Below are 22491 nucleotides of genomic sequence, written 5' to 3'. Positions count from 1 at the left end.
CCATCCTGCCCTTGGTTCCCTAGAGATAACAATTTTATTAGTTATATGTGTAGATATTCAGTTTTTCTTTGTACAAATAAAGAGAAGTCAAATGTGTACTTATATCCTTCCCTTCCTTACACAAAAGTAGAAAATTATGCATTGCCATTTTAAACTACTCTCACTAGTGTTATTGCTATGTTCGTTTTATTTGCATTTCTATTGCCCAGTATCCTTCCTGAATTTCTAACCTTATTTTATCTTAAACTTGTACTGTCTTTGATAGAGTTTAAAGATTACTTAGGAGATATGAATTCTCAAAACAAATAAACACCTACTTTTATACTTAAATTTTGTTTGGCTGGCTCTTTTGCCCATTGATTGGTTTCTAAATCTTAGGATGAATAAAACCTGTGGTCAATTAAATATGTTAGTAGTGTCTCACAAACTGGTTCAAAGGATGAGAGACACAAATTAAGAAATATTTATATGTCTGCAAATCTTCACTGGGGAAGACAGAATGAGAATGTTAATACATACTTTTCTCTGTGTACGTAAAATAATGATATAATAAACTTTAGAAATCCTCAGATCCTTAAATAAGTTAATTTATATTCAGAACCTGTAAAAGAAAAATACTGTGCACAATATCTAACACATTATTTGAAATTCTGATTAATGTTGCCAAGAACCACTGCCCCTCGAAATGCATGCAGTTTGGGTGAGAGAGTGTCTCAGGAAGACTAGTAGAAACAGGGATTATTCTGAGTCCATCAAATTTCAAACTCTGTAGAACAAGTTCTAGCATCATTGCCTTGTTGGGCTTGGGCTGTTGGTGAGGTATCTGTATCTGTAGGAACGATCCCAGGACAATTCCAATTCAATACATTTTCCTGGAAAATCTACATTTTCAGTATATCCAAAGTGATATATGAATAAGATATAATTACAAGCAGATTAAATCTATTATTAACAGATTGTAGTTTAGTTTAGAATCTTTATAATCTTCCTGCCTACCCAGGATACTGCCATAGAAAAATGACACCAAGGTAAAAAGTAAATCTATCGATTAGCAGTTTATTTTCAAGTATTTTTGGTATAAACTCTGCAGCTAAACACTAAGAGGAATCTTTTTAACGTGACTGTAATTAAGAATTACCTGGTGATGAATTGAGTCGGTTTACTATACCATGATTAAGGAAGCCACTTTGGAAGACAGAAATGTCAAAACTAGAAATAAGCATCATGAATACCAAAGGATTTTTGTCTTTGTATAGTATGTCAAGGGATTAAGTTTTATATATAAAACCCTTTCCCCTACAAATTGATCTTTAAAAATATAGTAAATCCCTGTTGAGTCTTAGAAAATATGACATTTCCAAGTATAGATTTCAAATGAGTCATTCATGTTTAAAAATGCCTCTGTAGTCAAAGATGAGATAGATCCCAAATAAGTAAAATAAGGTCAGTGCAAAATCTTGGTGAAGAAAAAAAATCCATTCTAATAAGTGAAGTGTCATTTCTTTGGCCCCCTCTAGAAATATATTATATTTAATCGCCCTTAGCCCCAGTGTAGTATTTAAAGAAGACTTTTTCCTCTTTGAGAATGACTGCAAGTGCTTTATTTGTGCCATTTACTGCCTGGAATACAACTTTCTTGTCTTATCCCAAATGGTGAGAATCTATGTTTCAAGTTTCCCTTCATTACTGCCTCTCCCATAAAGCCTTTCTTAAAGTCTTCCAATGGGATATTTCTAGTTCTTTCCAACTTAGCAGAGAATTGTTTGATGGTCTTTTAGAATTCTTGATACACTCAAGTATATACTTACTTCTGTATCTTAGACTCTAAACTCCTTAAGGACAAGCACAGCTCTGCATTTAGAACAACAATTTACAATGATCAGGAGCTCATAAAATGCTAGTGAATGAGTTGGCTTGAATATAACCCAACACTAGCCAACCCTGGTCTGGTAAAGAGAGGGAGAGGGCCTTATGTGTGTGCCATTTATGCACATTAGTATAATATTTAATGAACTTTAATTTTCTCAAACAACTCACTTTCGATATTTAGTAAGTAAACACAAGTTTCATATCTATGAAATAACAAGATCACGGAGTATTCCAGTTCATTTAAAAATATACAAAAAAAAAATTTACAATGAAACCAAAATAAGTCAAACAGAGAAAGACAACTATCATATGATCTCCCTGATATGAGGAAGTGTTGATGCAACATGGGGGCTTAAGTGGGTAGAAGAAGAATCAATGGAACAAGATGGAATTGGGAGGGAGACAAACCATAAGTGACTCTTAATCTCACAAAACAAACTGAGGGTTGCTGGGGGGAGGGGGGTTGGGAGAGGGGGGTGGGATTATGGACATTGGGGAGGGTGTGTGCTTTGATGAGTGCTGTGAAGTGTATAAACCTGGTGATTCACAGACCTGTACCCCTGGGGATAAAAATATATGTTTATAAAAAATTAAAAATTAAAAAAAAACCAAAATAGTTGGTTGGCATGCCACATAAAGTTTCTTAATATGCCACTAAAGTTTTATGAACTGCACTTAGAGAAAGAACAATCTACTAGGTCACCTTCTGTTGTTGATTTATTTTGGGTGACAAAGTATTAGGTGACCAGCAAGTTGTCCTTAAGTACGCATCATATGCCCAGCGTGTTCTGACTCAGGTCAAGGACAGAAAAGGAGCACAAAGTACAGAGAGTCATGGTTTCAGTGATGATTTACAGACTCAGATCGCTAAGAAAGTTCCCTCATCCCAAAGATAAAAAAATAGATTTAACAACATTTTGTCTCATGGATTTGTGCTGAGTAATATTTTCTGAAATGTAAGATGATTCAAATATGCATTCTTCCTGGCTAGACCATCCTCTGTCTCCCTAGCTTGGAGCTTCATGGGCACTATCTTTTCAAAATCTACTTTCCTTGTTTTATACTCATGGACATCTGATATAGGTTGTGCATGTTTTTATTTCTTCTTTTTAAAGTACAGGTTTATTTTTTTTTATAATAAGTGTGACTAAATAGAGTCATAAAATGAGAAAACTGGCATCAAAATGGGGGAAGAAAATGCTTCTGATAAACTTTCATTATTGTCCCTCATATATTAAAAAGACAAAGTTTGTGGCTATGTATGAATTGCTTTACCCTCATCTTTATGCAGAATGATGTTGAAAATGTTAGTGATCTAGTAACGAGACACCTGACAGTGGAAAATAAGACTCTCTTTATTGGATTGGAGGCAAGGCTAAAAAAGTAATAGCCTCATTATTTTTGCACTAAGCATCCCCAGATTAAGTGAACCTTGCATCCAGCAGCTGAATCAATGTTTAGTGCAACTGCAGAGTAAGACACATTGCTTGTGTTCCTGAAGTTTCAAAAGTGGACATATTTTTCATGTCTGCTATTTTGATGTAAGACTCAATTCTAATAGTATTTCAACAAAAATATGTTTTGGGGGAATTAGTTTCCTCGTTGATAAGATCCTGACAATGATTGATGCTTGATACTTCTAATCCATTCATAAATGCTTCAGTACTTTGATTGCCTTTGGAAGTAAAACTAAGACCCAAGGAGAAATACTCTGTTCCTTCGAAGCATGGCTTGGGCCTGTAATAGCAAAATTTAAGTCAGCGGCAATGTAGTTCCGATGTCACAACAACTGAAGCTGTGGTTTTTGTATTTCACCTCCAATACGAAACTCTGATTTCATAAACTGTGCGGCACAATCTTAATTTTTATAATTACCATGCATTAATGATTATGTAGATCATTGAAATACACGTCCTTTGGTTCTTCGTGCGGTGTTGTGAAGTATGACAAATTAGATGTAAAATCGATTCCAACTCTTCAGAATAAAAATCATCATTCTACTTCACTGTCATGATGCTTACTGCCTTACCCTTCTTGGATAGGTGCAAATAAGCATAATTAATCCTTTAGGTCAAAAACGTAACCAAATAAAATCCCTGATTTTAATTTTCGTAAATTGAGAAATTGACTCTATTTTTGAGGGGGTGGTTTAGGAAGGTCTCTTTGGAGACTAATATTCGAGTAGTGTTATGAATAAAGGGAGGAGATAAGTTACTAAGAAAGACTATCCTCAAGAAAATGAAATGACAAGTCAATGGGTGTGAGTCAGGTTAGAACCTGGTATGCGCACAACCAACAGAAACTCCAAAGAACACAGTGAGCTTAGGGAGAGTGGCTGAAGGTTAAGAGTGGTGGTTATGGTGATGTATTTACATTTTGCCGTAATAGGATGGGAAATACTTGGAGTTTTTAAGAAAGTGACAAGATCTGATGGGCATTCTAAGATTTTTCTGACTGCTGGGTGGAGATCAGAGAATAGAGAACAAGGGATAAAGCAAGGATATGAGTAAACGATTTGTTTCAGTAGTCCAGGTGAGGACTAGGTAAATTTTAAGAACTGAGGGCCATGTAGCGGTTAATAAAGGGTCACCTCTGCAACATGGGGGCTTAAGTGGGTAGGAGAAGAATCAATGAAACAAGATGGGATTGGGAGGGAGACAAACCATAAGTGACTCTTAATCTCACAAAACAAACTGAGGGTTGCTGTGGGGAGGGGGTTTGGGAGAAGGGGGTGGGATTATGGACATTGGGGAGGGTATGTGCTTTGGCGAGTGCTGTGAAGTGTGTAAACCTGGTGATTCACAGACCTGTACCCCTGGGGATAAAAATATATGTTTATAAAAAATAAAAAATCAAAATATTAAAAAAAAATAAAGGGTCACCTCTGGGAAATTTTTAAGCTAAGGCTGAAAAGAAAATGCCAAAGGTTAAAATGTGGGCTCTGGGAGAAGAGAAGAATTTGGCTGAACAATTGGATGGGTGGGGGCACTATTTCCCCCCAGTACGTAGGGCTAGACTGGTGGGAAGCAATTTAGGGGAAATGGACAGCTGAAGAAAAGTCTAGTTAAGACCCTGGGAAAAAGGTGGCTGGGAGTCAGAAGTTTAAGGAATTGAAGGCCAGTGTTAAATACTGACTTCAGAAATCCTAACAGCAGCAGTGTAAGACATAAGGACAGCAAGGCGGCATGTGCTAAAATCTTCAGTGACCCAGAGGTTAATACACCTCTGCATTAGTGAGGGAAGGCTGAGAGTGTCCATGAAAGACCCCTGACAGCAGGTGCTTCTAATGAGCTTTTAAGGGGAGGAGGGAAAAAGAGTAAAGACGGGTCTGGAGGCATAAGCTAAGATGAAGAAATGTATCTACTCTTCCCTGTGAGCGCTGAGATCCTCTGAGATGCTGAGAAATTAAAAATGGGAGAAAATCGGGTCATCTCTTGAAAAGCTTTTGAGTAGAAGGGAAAGACACAAGGACTTAGACTTTGTTGGCAAATGTGTACTGTGTATCTTCTCTGTGGCCTGCAGGTATATTTTCCATCTTTTCCCTACCCTGTTGTGTGTGTTGGGTGGCTGACTTGTATGGACTGCATTCCTTATCCTCCAGCTTCTGGTTGGATTTGACCAACAGGAGATTGGAGGGGAAAAGGAGAGAGGGGTCATGGTTTTTTTGTTTTATTTATTTATTTATTTATTTATTTAGCATCCTCGGTTACACTTCTGTTGGGTTCTGGGTGAGCTATTGTGTCCCTTACCTAAAGATCCCAGAATCTGTTATGTGATCTTCTATACACAGCTCTCTTACTTTCCATGTTATGTTACTTGGCCTTTGCCCTCGCTCTTTCAAGTCGAAGGGTGGCTATGCTCTAACATTATTTCTAGTCCTGGTGTGCTGCACCATACCTTGTGATTTGGTGGTCTGGCCCCACCTTTGCAAATAGCATTCTCAAATTACCGACTTGTTACCTACTATAATAATGACAAAATACAGTACCTGGTACTAGAGGTGGCCCCAACGAGGGGGCCTTTAAAAGGCATTCTGAAATTAGGTTGCTCATGGATTTAAGATTACCTCTTTTGCTGCTGAGAAATGGGAGGGACTCATCCAGGGTGCATGGTAGCATGTAATGAGGCTAGGTGCAAGACACGTGCTTGGAGATCAAGGGTCTTGATGGTCTGTTACGATAGCCACAATGGTAATTATAAAGATTATGCCATTGGCTAGCTTACGATGAAGGCCATACAGTACAAACAATTTCTGACACACTGACGGTTTCTGATTAGACTGTCAAAAGGCTTGTTGAAATAATTACTGGTACACAGTTGTAATTATATAGCAATCATGATCCTATCCCTGGTTCTGCTTTATGTTCACTGCTTTGGGTGCACTAAAGGTTTTGGTGTTTAGGTCTCTCTAACTCTTCATACATGCTCTGGGACCTCAATTAACCTTATTCAATTCTGATATTAGAAGTTAAATTAAGGCAATTTATTACCATGTAAATAAAGGTTACCAACATGTTTCAATGATAAATTAAGAAAAAGGGGCAGTTACTGTGCTATGGGCAATACTGAGCGACCTATGAAGTCTCTGGCTTTGGTAGCTTACAGCACTTCAAACTTTCTTGGGGGAAAAAAGAAAAGAAAACAAACAAACAACAACAACAAAACCCAAAACTTATCTATCATGTCAGGTACAATTTCTTCACCCTCTTCCCTTTTCTCTCAGAGAATTAGAATGTTGTATGCTAGAGTCTGAGTGCTGGGGCATCCATGTAACTCCCTGAGACAAGTTAATTTATTATCTTTAGGTCATGTTTTCTTCAACTATAGAATTTGATTGTACTATTTTCTTGTATTTTTGTAAGAATGAGATAGGATAAGGAATGTGACTAGAGTAATGCTCAGAACATAGACAATGGGCAATTCTCAGCTCCAAATCCTCCATCCTCAGCTCCAAATTTCACCTTGGGAAAAATCACCCAAGCTTTATGAAGGTCCTTTATGATTTATGAAGAGAATACATCAGAAAGCATAGATGGCTAAAGAGGTAGTGAGTGAGTGTGTGTGTGTGTGTGTGTGTGTGTACGTGCACTCAGGATGTTCTACAGGCTTTAACAAATATTTGCTTAATAGTAGAAAATACTTCTTTAGACAGAATATTCATCTGAAATTACAAAAGTGCAATTCAGGCCTTGTTAGGAATAGAACTGTCTCCTCCAAAAGATATATTGATGTTTTAACCCTCATTACTTGAGAATTTTACTTTATTTGAAAATGGGATTGAGGGGCTCCTGGGTGGCTCAGGGGGTTAAAGCCTCTGCCTTCGGCTCAGGTCATGATCTCAGGGTCCTGGGATCGAGTCCCACATTGGGCTCTCTGCTCAGCGGGGAGCCTGCTTCCCCCCACCCCAACCCTCTCTCTGCCTGCCTCTCTGCCTGCTTGTGATCTCTGTCTGTCAAATAAATAAATAAAATCTTAAAAAAAAAAAAAAGGATTGTTGTGGTTGTAAGTAGTTAAGCTGAGACCGTCACGGAGCAGAGTGGGCCCTCATCCTATGTGGATGACAACCTTAGGAGAAGGTGGTAACAGGATACCATGTGCCAGTGAAGGGAGAGATTACAGTGAGGCAGTTGCAAGCCCAAGAACCCCAAAGATTTCTGGCAACGCACTCGAAGTGAGAAAGGAGCCGGGAGGGATCGTTCCTACAGGTTTCATAGAGAGCATGGCCTGGCTAACACCCTGATTTCAGACTTCTAGCCTCTGGAACTAGAAAAAATAAACATCTATTATTTTAAATTACCCAGTTCACGGTACTTGGTCACGGCAGCATGATGAAACATACACAGAGCTAAATGTTAGACACAAACGGTTTCTACAAATAGTAGGAATCGGTAGAAAATCGCTTTTGGAACTGTGCTTTGCTGTGCTGGATCCCTCAGAGAGACGTGATTCTGAACCATCGAAGGCCACTCCTGTAAGATGACAGCCACAGACACGAACTACATCCTGCATAGGTCAGAGACCACAGCGCTCTCTTAGGCAGAGCATGTTGGTATTGGGTTAGTTTTGCTTATTTTCCGCTTATTGATCTACTTATTACCCTTTCCCCCTAGTATTTAACCAAGCAGATGATGCTTTCAGACATTTGTCTTTGTTACTTTTAAAGACTCTCATCGGTCCAAATGATGAGTGAGGCATGTCCAAAATATTTTATTACCATCTCCCGAAAAACAATGGCTGATTGCATCCTTACCCTCCAAATTCAGGGCTTTCACAACAGATTAAAAATAGTGGTGATCTGGTGATTACCAAAAAAAGCAATGATCACACTATTTATGGGAAGTTAGATATTATTTTAATAAAGATATGCTGTTATACAAAGCCCCTTCCTCTATTGTTCTTCACGACCAACAGAAAAACCCAGAAAAGAAGGGGCAGGTACGTGGCTTTCACTACAGAATAAATTAACTTTTTAAATGGGAACACATTGCTATACACGCATGTTGTTTAGGTCAGAACACAGTGCACAGAATCAATCTGGAGATGAATATTAACTGTCTTTCAATTAGTGAAAGGCATTTCTTTAAATCCCCAGGGATCATTCTTATACTGCTGATGCTGGTATTAGAGGGGTATTTCTTATGTTCATCATGGGACAATGTCTTATAGATAAGTGCACTTGGAGAAAGGTGAGATAGTGCCGAAATTGCTGAATTATTAAAGCCTTAGTATAGCTTCCATATGGGAGACCTTGTAAAGCATTCCTAGCAAGGTAATTTGGGAAGATAATCAAGCCATGTAAACTGGTAGATCATCCAAGAAGGAAATCAGATGTAAAATGAGAACCACAGGAATCTGAATTATTTCAGTATGGCTGCTTTATTTACAAATGGACTGGGTAAAATATCTCATTAAATAAAGAGTAATTTTCCAAGGGGAAGATTAAATACCCACAACACATGATAAGAATAAACATAACAAATACCAAACATTCAGCTAGAACAAACTGTGAAATTAGTTTTCCTCCGCCTAACAGAGAACAAACAACGGTCTTCCATGTTTATTACTTATCAAGTGCATTCCTCAGGGAATAATTTATTCCTACAAAAGCTTTGAATGACCGTTTGTATTAGGTTTCCTTCACATAAAGGCAGAGTGCTAACTTCCATGCTTTTAATTCAATTATAATGTGTGGTCTGTTATAAAGCAGAGGATAAATTAGGCTTTAGCAATATTTGCCAGTGTAGCGTGACATCATGTGTGGTCTGCAAACCAGGCTGCTCCTCAAGTTACTCATTCACAGAATGTAGTAAGTACAAAGATTCTAAGTTTTAAAAATCTTTCTAGCATTTTAACATCATCCCGACATCTAAGCCTGTGGTCAGTGGACTCCTCTCATTGAACAGGGTCTAGAGTAGTTTGTATGTCCTTGAACTTCCATGAGTTGCATACAGTAGGAGCTTCCTACCGATGATGCATAGATGGACCGTGAGTTGGTCTGTGACAGAAAAACAAAACCAAAAACCAAATGTCCTGTGACACAGACAGCTTGAGAAGCACTGGGATAGTGAGAATGGCATGGAGTTTGGAATCAGAAAGGTCTAGGTTCAAATCCAAAACCAAATTCCTTACTCCATGTGACCCTGAGGACACTACTTAACTTCAAAAAGTGGAGATGGGAGTTCTTTTCCTAGAGTCACAGAGGACATTAAATGGAAAACTTGCCTGTGAATAACAGTGACTCACCAGTGTTTCACAGGCACCCCACTAACTTCTGCTCCATAATTCTGTCCAACATTGAGGAAGGTATCACCCCCATGTCCAGGATGACCAGATCTAGTCCTCTAGGAGGAACAGCACAATTTCTAATGGAACCAGTAAAGTAGAAGAGCTGGTAAAGCTCTTAAAGGTAAAGATAGTAAAGCAAGGATGAAATTTCCTGCATAAAATGGAGAAACTGTAATATACTGTGTGTGTGTGTGTGTGTGTGTGTGTGTATGTGTATTTAACATTTAAATCATCTTTTAATCAGAGACTAACAAATTGACTGCAACCAGGTCTGAAATCCTCCCTGACATTCTTCAATGAACTAGGTTTTCTTTCCAACCAAGTTCTAAACATGGGTAAAGGCATTATGTGATTCCTTTTGCTCTAGTCCATTACTTACTTCATATGAAAACCTGGGTACAATTGAAATCTACCCAGACTGATTCAAGCCTAACAGGATTGCCTATGTTTTGCGCACATGTCTGAGTGTCTCTAAATATAGATCTCATAGTTCACATACTTAGATGTGTCTTCTATGCTGCTACTTGCTTTTACTGTGTGGGTACATGCCTAAAAACATTGACAAGGGTAGTGAAAGATGGTGACCAGTGATGCCCATTAAAGCTTGCTTTGGAAATACCATGAGAGACTGTGGCCTCTGTGAAACAAACTGAGTGTTTTGGAGGGGAGGTAGGTGAGGGGTTGGGAGAGCCTGGTGGTGGGTATTAAGAGGGCACGTATTGCAAGGAGCACTGGGTGTGGTGCATAAGCAATGAATCTTGAACACTGAAAAAGTAAAATTAAATGAAAAAAAAAAAAAAAAGAATAGATCAAGAAATGAAAGACAAATGCCTGAAACCTGATATGAAAAAGAAAACACAAAAGTTTGGGCTAGTATTTTAAAATGGGATAATCATATAATCTGAGAAGCGGCTAGACAGCCTTCACCAATCAGAGCCATATATACTGTGACTCTCCCTCCTGGAACTGTAATTATGTTAAAAAGCAAGCAAACAAACAAAAAGTTAGTAAACCTAAAAGAAAAGTACAATGGATGGGTAATATGACTTTAAAACATCTCTTAAAAATCAAGAAGGCTGTAAGGTTATTTATTTTTTCTACTATAGACACTATTTGGTCTTAAAAACAAATATCATTTGGGCCAAGAGGGTAAATAGGGAGTTCCCAGAGAAAGAAATACAAATGACTAAATTAACATATGAAAGAGGTTGACTATGTTCTTAATTAAGGAGATAAACATTTAAATGGTAATGACATTTCTTATATGTCTCATATTTCAGACTGGCAAAGATGAAAACATTGGATAAAATACAGTATTGATTAGCATGTTCGTTCTGTTGGTAGGACCCAAATTGGTACAAAAACTTAAAAGAAGAAAAAAATAACAATAGCTGTCAAATTTTAAAATAACAAATAACCTTTGACAAGGAAATTCCATTGTTGGGAATTTACCGTAGAATAATCTTGCAAAATTTTGGCCAAACGTATACATGAGGATGTCCGTGGCCTTTTCACTTCCAGTGTAAAGAAATGGAATAACCCAAATATCCATTAAGATGGAACTAGAAAAATAAATACGGTACAAAATACAAAATGTCTGAGCGGCGTGGACCATCCCATTTTAGTTAAGTGAGGTGTACGTGTGAATATGTGGAGGTGTGTTCTGTGTACAGGGGAGTTGTACAAAAGGACAGGAAACAGATGGTGCATTCAAATAAGTATAATTTGAGGAATGTTTGCTAAAATGATGTTTTTAAGAATGTGCGTGGTATAGGGACCTAAGGAAGAGTGCACACCCTGGAACTGAGTTTCAGTGGAGACCTTATCAACCTCTAGGCCTGATGATGGGCAGCAGGCAGCAGTTACCAAAATCTAGAAGCTCAGAGACTTGTAGAAATGCCTGTCTTTTTTTTTTTTTTAAGATTTTTATTTATTTGACAGAGATCACAAGTAGGCAGAGAGGCAGGCAGAGAGAGGAGGAAGCAGGCTCCCCGCTGAGCAGGAGTCCGATGCGGGGCTCGATCCCAGGACCCTGGGATCATGACCTGAGCCGAAGGTAGAGGCTTTAACCCACTGAGTCACCCAGGTGCCCCAGCCACCCAGGAACCCCACAGAAATGTCTGTCTTGAGAGAGGATCTATATAGGAAAACAGCCTACTCCAGCAAGACAACAGGGAGGAGACTAAAGGAATAAATCCTCCGTCTTCACTCCCATTGCTCCTTCTGTCTTCCTTTTGGAGTTTCCGATTGGCTCAATGCAATTAGAAGCAGAGGCTAAGGGAGCCTACTAAGAACAGGCTTTTGGGACAGGGCTGGGATGTGGAGAGACCCAAGGAGGGTATGCAACACAGCATGTGTACACACACGTGTGCATACACATTTACATATATGAAGGAGAGAGATCTGCCTGTCATTGTTATATATGTCCAAGTATTATGCAATGAAGTAAGATTTGAAATGAATATTATTTTATACTTTTCAGAGTCTTTTTTTTTCTTATTCGATGGATATGGTTTTTACATTTCGAAACAACAACACAGGTATTTTTATATAAAATCAAAAAAAAAAAAAAAAGATTAGTGGAAATAAGATAGAGGAGAGGATACATGATCCAAAGCTGGAAGCAGGTTTTCCTTAGCCGTCGTTAAGCCTATCCAACTGCGCAGGAGCTCATGCTGTCTCTAGTGCTTTGTAGCAAAAGAAACCAAACAAAGGGAAAGCTTAGTGTTAAGAAGTACATTGTGGAAAACCTCCCCAAATGATGCAGAAGCAGAAGGAATGAGAATTAAAGACGCAAAAGCTATTTCCACTTAACCTCAAATCATGATTCGAAATACAGAGTACACCAGAACCCTATTTTCTCAAAACAGAGAGAGATGATTCACCACCATGGCTTATAGAAAAGTCATGGAACCCAGGACAAAATAAAGTTAGAAATGAGGTCTAAGATAGAGAAAATTGCACCTGTGTTAGCAAAGCTTAATATGAATTACACCTAAATAAAGGCTGTCATGAATTTCTAACTTGTTTTCCACGAAAACATTTTTTGTTTTTGGATAGAGCAACGAGAAAGCAGAGATGTGACGTGTTTCAATCTCAGCTCAAATATCCACCTGTATCCATGACCTTGAAAATTTGCCACACACTGTCTACAGATCACCCATATATCCAGCAGCATAAGGCATAGTATGAATCAGATCACTGAGATAAAGTAAAAACTCTATAGGGAATGAGGCCTCTGATTTTTTTTCATGTACCATAAGTGAATTGCTAACCTAGTTTTATTTACTATAATTCTGAGAATATCTAAGGGTACCTGCAACTTGGCCCTTGCTCTAATCAAAAATAGAAGGTACCCTGAGGCTTCTGACGGTCTTTCCTCACCGATGACGCATTCGTAGACACAGCATCACCTCCAAATAACATTGGACAGAAAGGCTGTAAATAGCCCTTGCCCTTGACCGGGCCCTGTCTTTGTTTTTGTCTACCATGACTGCTGATTTGTATTATGCAATATTTTAGTTTGTGAATAATGTATCTTCAATCTTCAAAAGCAGCTAATCTTTCGAGAAACACTAGGGCTTTTACTAGATACTATATCCCTGTACTAGGTACAGTGTCTAGAGGCTAGAGATAGACCAATGAGCAATGCAGTCATAATCTCTATCCTCATAGAGTTCAAGGATAAGTGCATGTGATGGTCATTTTATGTGTCAACTTGATGAAGTCGTGGTACCCAGATATTTGGTCAAACACCAGTCTGGATGTTGCTGTGAAGATATTTTTAGATGAGATTAACATTTTAACCAATTAACAAATTGGTCCATTCGGAGCAAAGCAAATTACTCTCCATTAAGTGGGTGGGCCTCATCTAATCAGTTAAAGGCCATAAGAGAAAACAGACTGAGTTCCCCCAAGGAAGGAAGGAATGCCCCTATACTACCTTAAGATCCCGGTTATAACAGAAGCGCTTCCCTGAATCTTCAGCTTGCCTGCAGGTCAGATTTTGGACTTGCTAACCTCTGCAATTGCATGAGCTGATTCCTTAAAATCAACTTTTCTATTTCTCCCTCCCCTCCCTTCCTCCTCCTCTTTCTCTGTTTCTCTCTTCTCTCTCCTCTTTTATTTAGACATGAGCCCAGGAAGGGTGCTCTCACTGGGAACTGAATCCGAGTTGGCTAGCTCTTTGATCTCAGCCAGCCAGCCTTCAGGTCTGGAGGAAAATAAGTTTCTGTTGTTGAGGGCCCTCAGTCTATGGCCTTCTGTTACAGCAGCCTGGACAGAGTAGGATACCAGCAGAGCCAGGATTCTTCCTCCCTCACAATGTTCTCTAGGGACAGAAATATTTTTCTGGACATTTAGGTAAGTAGATCCTACCTTCTTCCACATCTTTTGGAAAACGAATCTATGTCTGTTTGTCTCTCTACATACTACATACTCAGCGACGCTTCTGGCCACATGGTCTGTAAACCACTGAGGATCCTGGTGTTCATCTTTCAAAGGACAGCATGTCACCAACTAAATGCTTGCTCTAAACCCTGATCTGTTTTTCATCCTGAGAAACTAGTACACAGGATGTGTACTAGTGAAAGGCCGATCTCTAGAACTACAGTACACAGCTCTAACTTACAGCCCCACGTTCCTAACCTCTGTATGCCAGTGGGTTTCTCATGGCATAAATTTCGTTAAATCAATATATGTTAAAGAGAGAGAGATCTGGCTCTGGTTCATGGAAACACTGAAATAATAATGTGAGTTTTAATATACTCTAAAACTTGTTATTTTCGACAGCTCTCTTCCTGCCAATATACCTGGGTATCCCTAGAAATTACTGGAATGCAGTGGATGCAAGTGTTTGTTTAGGTGTTTAAGTAACCATTCATCAAGAATGCCTTGATATATGTGTAGTACCTTAAGAAAAAAAATACTGTATTTATTTATTTAGAGAGAGAAAGCATGAGCCGAGTGAGGGGCAGAGGAAGAAGAAGAGAGTCAGAATCTCAAGCAGATCCTTTGCCAAGCATAGAGCCCAATGCGGGGCTCGATCCCAGGACCCTGAAATCATGACCCCAGCCTAGAGAAGAGCCTAATGCAGGGCTCGATCCCACAGCTCTGAGATCATGATCTGAGCCAAAATCAAAAGTTGGACACCCAACTGACTGAACCATACAGGCACCCCACTTCTTTGTAATACTTCTGGTCTTAGTTGACTAAGTATTTACTACAAATCACTAAGTCACAGAAAGACAATTTTGAGAAAAAAATTATATATATATATATATATATATATATATACACACACAATTCATTATCACTATTAATCACACTCCTATGGATATAAGTTTTTTTTTTTTTTTTTTTTTTTTTTTTTTTTTTTGGCTTATAGTGGACCCAGGCCTTGTAATAGGTGTTTCATCGATCTGGTTTAGTCAAAATTCATTTAATCACTTCTTCTAATGTATGTTTATCATCAGCTTTTGAAGGCTTGTTATTACTGTTTTTCACTATGGTTCTTTTAAATATTTTCAATTTGAAGCTAAGAAATGCTTTCATTCTGGCTTGCCTCGGCAACTTTTGTTATCAAAACGTTTCTCTAGAGTCAGCATTTCTGAATTACTTTTCACTGTGTTCAGTGATCAAGAGCCTTTTAAGTGGAACAGTTGGTGTAATCATTCTAGCAAAAAAGCACATTTCTGGGTAATAAGTGACCCTAAAACATTTGCAACTCGAAGAGATCCAAATGCAGGAGAAGACAGTCTAATGCAGTTCTTCGTATAATCAGGTAGAAATGATTCTGTATTATTGTAGCCCACACTTCCCCAGGCCTCTCCATTTTGGAGCTGAAACAGAGGTCACTGGGAGAAGAATTTTGTCTTTATCTGCTCATAAACACCAGCTCCCTGCAGTGTCTCCCCTGTTACCCCCTTTACTCAAGTTCTGCTGGCAGCCCCTTGAAGATTATCTCTGCAAGTGCATTTTTTAAAAGTATGACCAACCCTCACTGGCAGCAAGAAAGAGGCTTTGTAGATTCTGCTAAGCTCTGCTATATTATTGCCATTTTACCAGACACTAAGGAGCTACCTGCTAGGTGGCTTTTAACTCCTCACTAAGCCCCATAGACCTTGCTAGGTATTTGGAAACTTTGTTTTCTTTGGGGATTGTGTTAGTTTCCTAGGGTGGCTAAAACACAGTAACACAAACTGAATGCCTTAAATAAATAAAATAAACAGAAATTTATTATCTTATAGGATATAGGCTTGAAGTCTGAAATGAAGGTGGAGGCATGCCTGTGCTCTCTCTGAAGACCCCAGAGAGATCCTTCCAGGTGTCTTGCCGGTCTTCCAGTCCGGCTCTTGGTGGTTGCGGTCAATCCCTGGCATCCCTGGCTTTTAGATAACATCACTAGTCTCTGCCTCTGCCAGCATGTGCCATTTTTCTTTTATGTAGGTTTTCATCCAGATCTCCTTCTTCTTACAAAGGCATTGAATTGAATTACGGTACATCCAATCCCAGTATGACTTCACTTGCACTTCATTACACTGGCAAAACCCCTATTTCTAAGTAAGATCACTTTCACTGTTACCAGGGCTTAGGACTTACACATATCTTTTTGGAGGACACAATTCAGCCCAGTATAGGGACTGTGAAGTCATTAAACAAATATTTATTGAGGGCTTGCTACATGTCTGGCATCACCACTGCCTCTCTTGTTCTTATCTACATCTGCCCACATGTGACTTTCGTGGCCATCACTTCCTTGGGGAGCAGCCAGACCATGGATACAGGGATGCCTTTCAGATGCCAGGGCTGCACGTGTCAATGGCAAAAGGACAGGACTACGTCTCTCTCCCATTGATAATGACTCCTCTATAAAGGAGGGGAAGAACCAGTGCTGTTCGTGCCTAAGAATCTTGCAGGGTTTTATGTAACGTGGTTCCTTCCCTTTTGACTTCTAGCCCTCCTCCTACTGAAGGTGGGACATTAACCAAAAGACCTGAGTTATAATCAGGGAACACGATCAAACAACAAAAAAGTGTTTTCTCACCCTATGGTTTTAAAACTGGTCCTAAATCCTCTCCCCAGGATCTTTTCTTAAGAAGAGGTCCCAGACTCTCTTCCAACGGACCTCTGGCCATGCTGCTCCTAGACACAGTGCACGGTCACGACTTACGGCATGAATATCATTCAGCCTTCTGGACAGTCTGCTTCATCGCAGGCGATCTGCCCCATCTCTCCATCTGAAATGCTAGTGGCACTCACTATCATGGGAATACCTAATGTCATATTTTGAAAATGCAGGTCTAGTTTCAGACAGATATCTCAGATCTTAAAAATGTCAGTTCTTAGAAAGGGATCGAAAATCATGATTCTTGCACGCTCGCTGTTTGCTGGATGCTATAGCGAATCCGCGTATATATCTGACTAGTTCCTCACAGATATTTATGAAATAAATAGAATTATCAAGTCCACTGTACAGTCTGAAAACTGATATAACTATTGTGAAATCGATCAATCAATCAATCAACTGCCAAGGATACATAGCTAGAACTTTTTCTTAGCCTGCTGGTTCTTAACAATTTTTGCATTTTGCTTCTGCGGTTATCCTTCCTGCCACACAGAGCACAGGGTGCTTAAAACTCTATAACTATCTGGTGGGGTAACTTTTAAACTTTTAACTTTTAAAGTTGATGAATAATCAGTAAATAAAACATACCTTGACTGCTGTAAGAAGCTGTGTGTGGGAATAAAGCAGACATGTGCAACCGTGTGCGGGCAAACAGTAGGAGTCCCACATTCGGGTTTACTGCTGAATTTAAAGGCGTATCATCCCAGAATGTGTCACTCTCATAATCAGCCACTGAATTGTTTCACACGCAAATTGCATCTCCCAGTGTAATGTATACATTGTTATCCTCACAACTAAGGTTCATGCTCTGTTGGCTCCTCCATCTGGGGCTGTATGCAAATACTTTTTATATATGCACACATAAATTTCCCAAACACAAATCCAATTTATTGGTATTAGCATGTGTTTTCTCCCTCCAAAATGCTGAGAGAGACAATTTATGTTGGATACTTTGTAAAAACAGAATTAGATGTAGATTCAGAGCTAGAGCTGTCTCTGTTAGAGTAAAATATTCCTTCATTCTGCTTCTTTCTTTTTCTTCTTTAATTTCTTTCTAAATGGGTCAGATGGGGCTAAAGCCGAACTGGGAAGCTTTATTTGTTTGACATAATTACTAATTTGGTAGCAGTCTCTTTTATTTATGACTGGTGATTTTTTTTTTCATTTTTCTATTTTATTTTAAACTTTTTACCATGTTGAGCTAACATAATTTATCCCAGGCAGCAGAGAAAAGAAAATATATGTCCTCAGTTTCCAAACTGATGTCCCTCTTCCCAAGTTTACTATAATATAAGGAGCCTGCCTTCAACAAGAACATCAAGTGATAAGGATCCATTCATTCATTCAATGATCCATTCAGCCATTCATCCAGCACCAACTATATTGCAGGCCCGAGCCACCAATTAATTATGTGACAGACACTGGTAAATATTGAAGTGACTTCTCAGGCCATGGACATTCTAGGACTCTTACTGTGTAACTCAGGCTTGAACTCAATCAGCATAGACAGATTTCTAAACTTGACGTTAATCTTTAAGGTGAGAGAGATATATTTACCCTAAGTATTGTGAATATTTGTCAATGGACAAGACATTTTCCCTCTCTCAGCACTCATTTTCATCTGTGAAATAATAATAAGATTGCTCCTTTCAGACCCAACATTCCTTGACCCAAATGATCACCCACTGAGAGCCCATGTTTATACCAGTCTGCTTATGTTTATAACTTCCTGCGTAAAGTCCGTTTTTAAAAAGTTTTTTAAAACTTAGTCAAATTTTTGATCACTGTGAAAATTTTAGATATTCCCCATGCTTAGAAAAAGGGAAAATAGCAGTTGTCCCCAATTATATATTCCAGAGATGAACAGTCAGGATTTTAGCTTTTTGTTTTGTTTTGAGTTTCTTTCTGGTGTTGTTGTCCTCCCATAATTTTATGGGGAATGGTATTTTAATTGAAAATTTCAGAATAATTTTTTTTTTTTTTTTTGGTTATACAAATATCTCCATCTGGTCCCCAAGATTTTATAGTGGTTTTTAAAATTGTTTTCTACATATCTCTAGAAGTTGTTTGGCGTTTTTCCAGATTCTGCCATGGGGTGGGAAGAGTAGAAGGAAAACACAAGCTGTCAGGTTTCAGGGTGAGTGAGGGCTTCCCACTGGATTCTAGTGACGTTTAGAATATTATGCGAGCGATGAACACATTACTGAAGCATTATTGGGATTAATTCCATGACTTCTGCCTGAGGATCTTCACAGAAAGAGCATTTCACAGTCCAGAATGAGAAAAATTTTTATATATGTATAGAGATACATCTATCTTGGAAAAGAAACTTGATTGTTGAGCTCCTTTGCACACTTTCTGATTCTGGTTGTCTGAGTTTATCAGGAGTCAGGGAAGCACCATTTATGCAACAGTGACTTCCAGGAAAATGATTCACAATAAAAATAAATGAAGGTCTGTGTTCAATCCAAGAGAAACATTTGCTCAGCTGGAAAGTCAGCCAAGTGGAATATACGCCTGCTCACCTCAGATTGTCCTCTAGTCATCCTGTCTTTAATTATATGCTAACAGTGGGGATGTTAATGCTTACCTAGCTGTGGTACAACTTTAGAATGTTGTAACCTTTCCTGAACTTAGAAATTCTTCCTACCTCTTCTTTTACTTTGTAGAGTGGTAACATGTTGTGTTTTTGTTGTTTTTAACCTCCCCCTGCCTTAGCACCACCCATGAACACTATATAAAAGTGCAGTATAGAGACAGGCCTTCCCTTGTAGGGTAGCAATGATGGTAGAGAAGATATTTTGAGGTATGCAAAAAGGATGGAGGACTCCTCAGTAATCATTCCTTTGATTTCTCCCCCTAGTGAGAGAGAATGTCACCAACTCTTATACTGAGCCAGATGTCATACATTTGGTGTTACACGTAAGTGAGAATGTTAGCGTTCTCTGGTCTTTATTTTATTTTTTCAGTCTTGACCTAAGAAACTTTAGATCTGTGAGCAACATCTCTGTTTTTCCTATTTTAGGACAGATAAGAACCAGTCCTCTTAAGAAGCCACAGGTAAGGACACATTGTCTTTCATTCCGGATGATTCCCTAGGCCACTCCATTTTCAATCTGTTGCTACCTGTCTTCATCCTCCACTGTTCTACCAAAGCTGTTCACCCTGGGGCGCCTGGGTGGCTCAGTGGGTTAAGCCGCAGCCTTCGGCTCAGGTCATGATCTCAGGGTCCTGGGATCGAGTCCCACATCGGGCTCTCTGCTCAGCAGGGAGCCTGCTTCCCTCTCTCTCTCTCTCTCTCTGCCTGCCTCTCCATCTACTTGTGATTTCTCTCTGTCAAATAAATAAATAAAATTAAAAAAAAAAAAAAAGCTGTTCACCCTGAAGGTCCAAAAATCTCATCTCAATCTTCAGTCTTCTTGACTGGTTTGTAACATTTAAAACATATTATCCCTAGGTGCTTCTTTAAACACTCTGCCGCTGGCTTTGAGATGCTGGTCCCCTCCAGTCCTCCTTGAACCTTTCTGCAAGTGTCTTAGCCTCTCGCTACCCCTTCCTGTGACCACATCATCTACCCAAACTCGATGTCACACAAAGTCTTCAAGAGAGTTCCTGAAGTTGGTATGGTCAGAACATCTCCTCAAGAACTTCAGAATGATAAGTTCATATTTATAGGATTAAAGTTTTTTTCTCAATAGTGGATGAACAACTCTGAACTTGTCATCCCACAGGCCCTTTACATTTAAGGGTAAAAAGCTAACCGTTGCCTACAATGTTCCCTAAAAGCTTCAGAAAAGCTGGAAATGTCTCCAAGCTCTGTCTTCAGGCCTATTTTCTTCCCACTGTTATCTCCTTGGTTCACATTATGATTCCATCTATAGGCTCTGTGTCAAGAATGGTGAAGTTTCATACTTGCACATTTTTATTTTCTGAATTTCAGTTTCTCTGGTACTGGCTGAGGATGTGATGAGTGTAATTCTATGGCTGTTCCATTAGTACATGGTTCTGTACTTACCTCCTCAAGTTTTCATAGTGAATAGCTAAGATGATGACTTTAACGCAAAAACACACACAAAAACTGTGCCAGGCATCTTCCATTAGTATATCATTAACATTATTCATGATTAATTAATTCTGGACTGGTCATTTTCTAGTAGTTGCCTCATATGCAGCCAGCCATATTCTTAGCAATAGTAGGAAAACGAGAGCCAGAAGCTGCTTTTATTTAACTTGACCTTCAGTCATTATATTCCAAGGTGGTCCATCAGCAGGTACAGTCTAGCCTGGACTCAAAAATACTCTAGGGAGTCTAATTTAGATAAAACAGAGTCTTTGGCCTATTGCTCATTGCCCAGTACCCTCTTTTGCCTTCCATTTTCAATAGGTCCTTGCTATTAAATGTTTCACACCAGTTGACTATTTATTTTTCTATGCCTCAGCATCTCGTAACTAATTGTCTTATTTCTCAGGAAGCCTTCTGTAGTTGTGCCTTCCCAGTTGTGCCTTCTGGCTAATTTATTGCTTATTAATATGGTGTCAGACACTCTTTTTACCTGGTTTTTATATGTCCACTAATGCGATCAGTCTTCCTTGATCTTAGACTAATTCCTTGGGTGCCTGGGTGGCTTAGTTGGTAAGTACCTGCCGTCGGCTCAGGTCATGATCCCATGGTCCTGAAATGGCTTAATGCATCAGGCTCCCTGCTCAGCAGAGTCTGCTTCTCCCTCTGCCCCTCCCCCTGCCCATGCTCTCTCTCTCTCTCAAACAAATAAATAAAATATTAAAAAAAAAGAATTCCTATCTTTTTCAAGAGCATCTAACCTTATTTACAATTGCTTGCATTTATCTTTCTTGATTTATACAGATAAAAATGCATAGCTATACTTTATATAACACTTTGTAGACATATTTAATAAAATAAACATCATTGCCCTCACCCAACTTCATCTCATGCATACCTCATATATTCCTTGTTTCACCATTTTCTTCCAAGTTACGTGGTTTAAAATTTTTCAGTGTCACCATAGGTCCTACTGCTCTATCCCTCCCTAAATTTAGTTGTTTCTACAAATTCTGCCGACTTCACCCCATTTTTTCATTCCCAAGCCATTTTCCATGACCAGTTCCTCATCATCCCTCATCTTCATTTGTGAAGTACTGTCTGAAATGTTTCTCACCATCTTCTCCTGTCATTCAAAACTCCACCAGAGTTACTACGATATAACATAAAGTAGGGTGTCACAGCCATCAAGAGGCAGAAAAATCCTTTTTCTTCCATCATGATTGCCTGTAGGGCAATCTGAGATTAGCAAGGTCTCCAAAAGGTTCCGCAATTTCCCTGTTTACAAGTACAGCCATTTCTGTCCTTACATCCTTCTAGAGTAACAGTCCATTGATATTCCACACTTTTGCTTCTCAATTCGTTCTATTTTGGATATTCTTCACAAAGTCCCAGTTATCCAAGGCCCAGCTCAAATATGATCCTTTTCCATGCAGAACACTGAGCAAAATTCAGATTTCCCTTATTTTCTCTTAGTACTTTACCTCTATCTCTGTTATATATTATGTATAGTAAATCATAAAAAAAATTATGATTTCCTACCTGGATTGAGACAAACTTAAATGTTGCTTTCTCTGCAGTGCCCAGGACAGTGTTTTGTGCATAGAAATAACAGCAAATATCAGAAGAATTCATGAAATGAATTAGCTTA

This window comes from Mustela putorius, unplaced genomic scaffold (assembly GCF_011764305.1).
Source record: "Mustela putorius furo isolate JIRA1106 unplaced genomic scaffold, ASM1176430v1.1 tig00003962_pilon_pilon_pilon, whole genome shotgun sequence".
Taxonomy (NCBI): Eukaryota; Metazoa; Chordata; class Mammalia; order Carnivora; family Mustelidae; genus Mustela; species Mustela putorius.
This window is presented reverse-complemented; position numbering follows the sequence as displayed.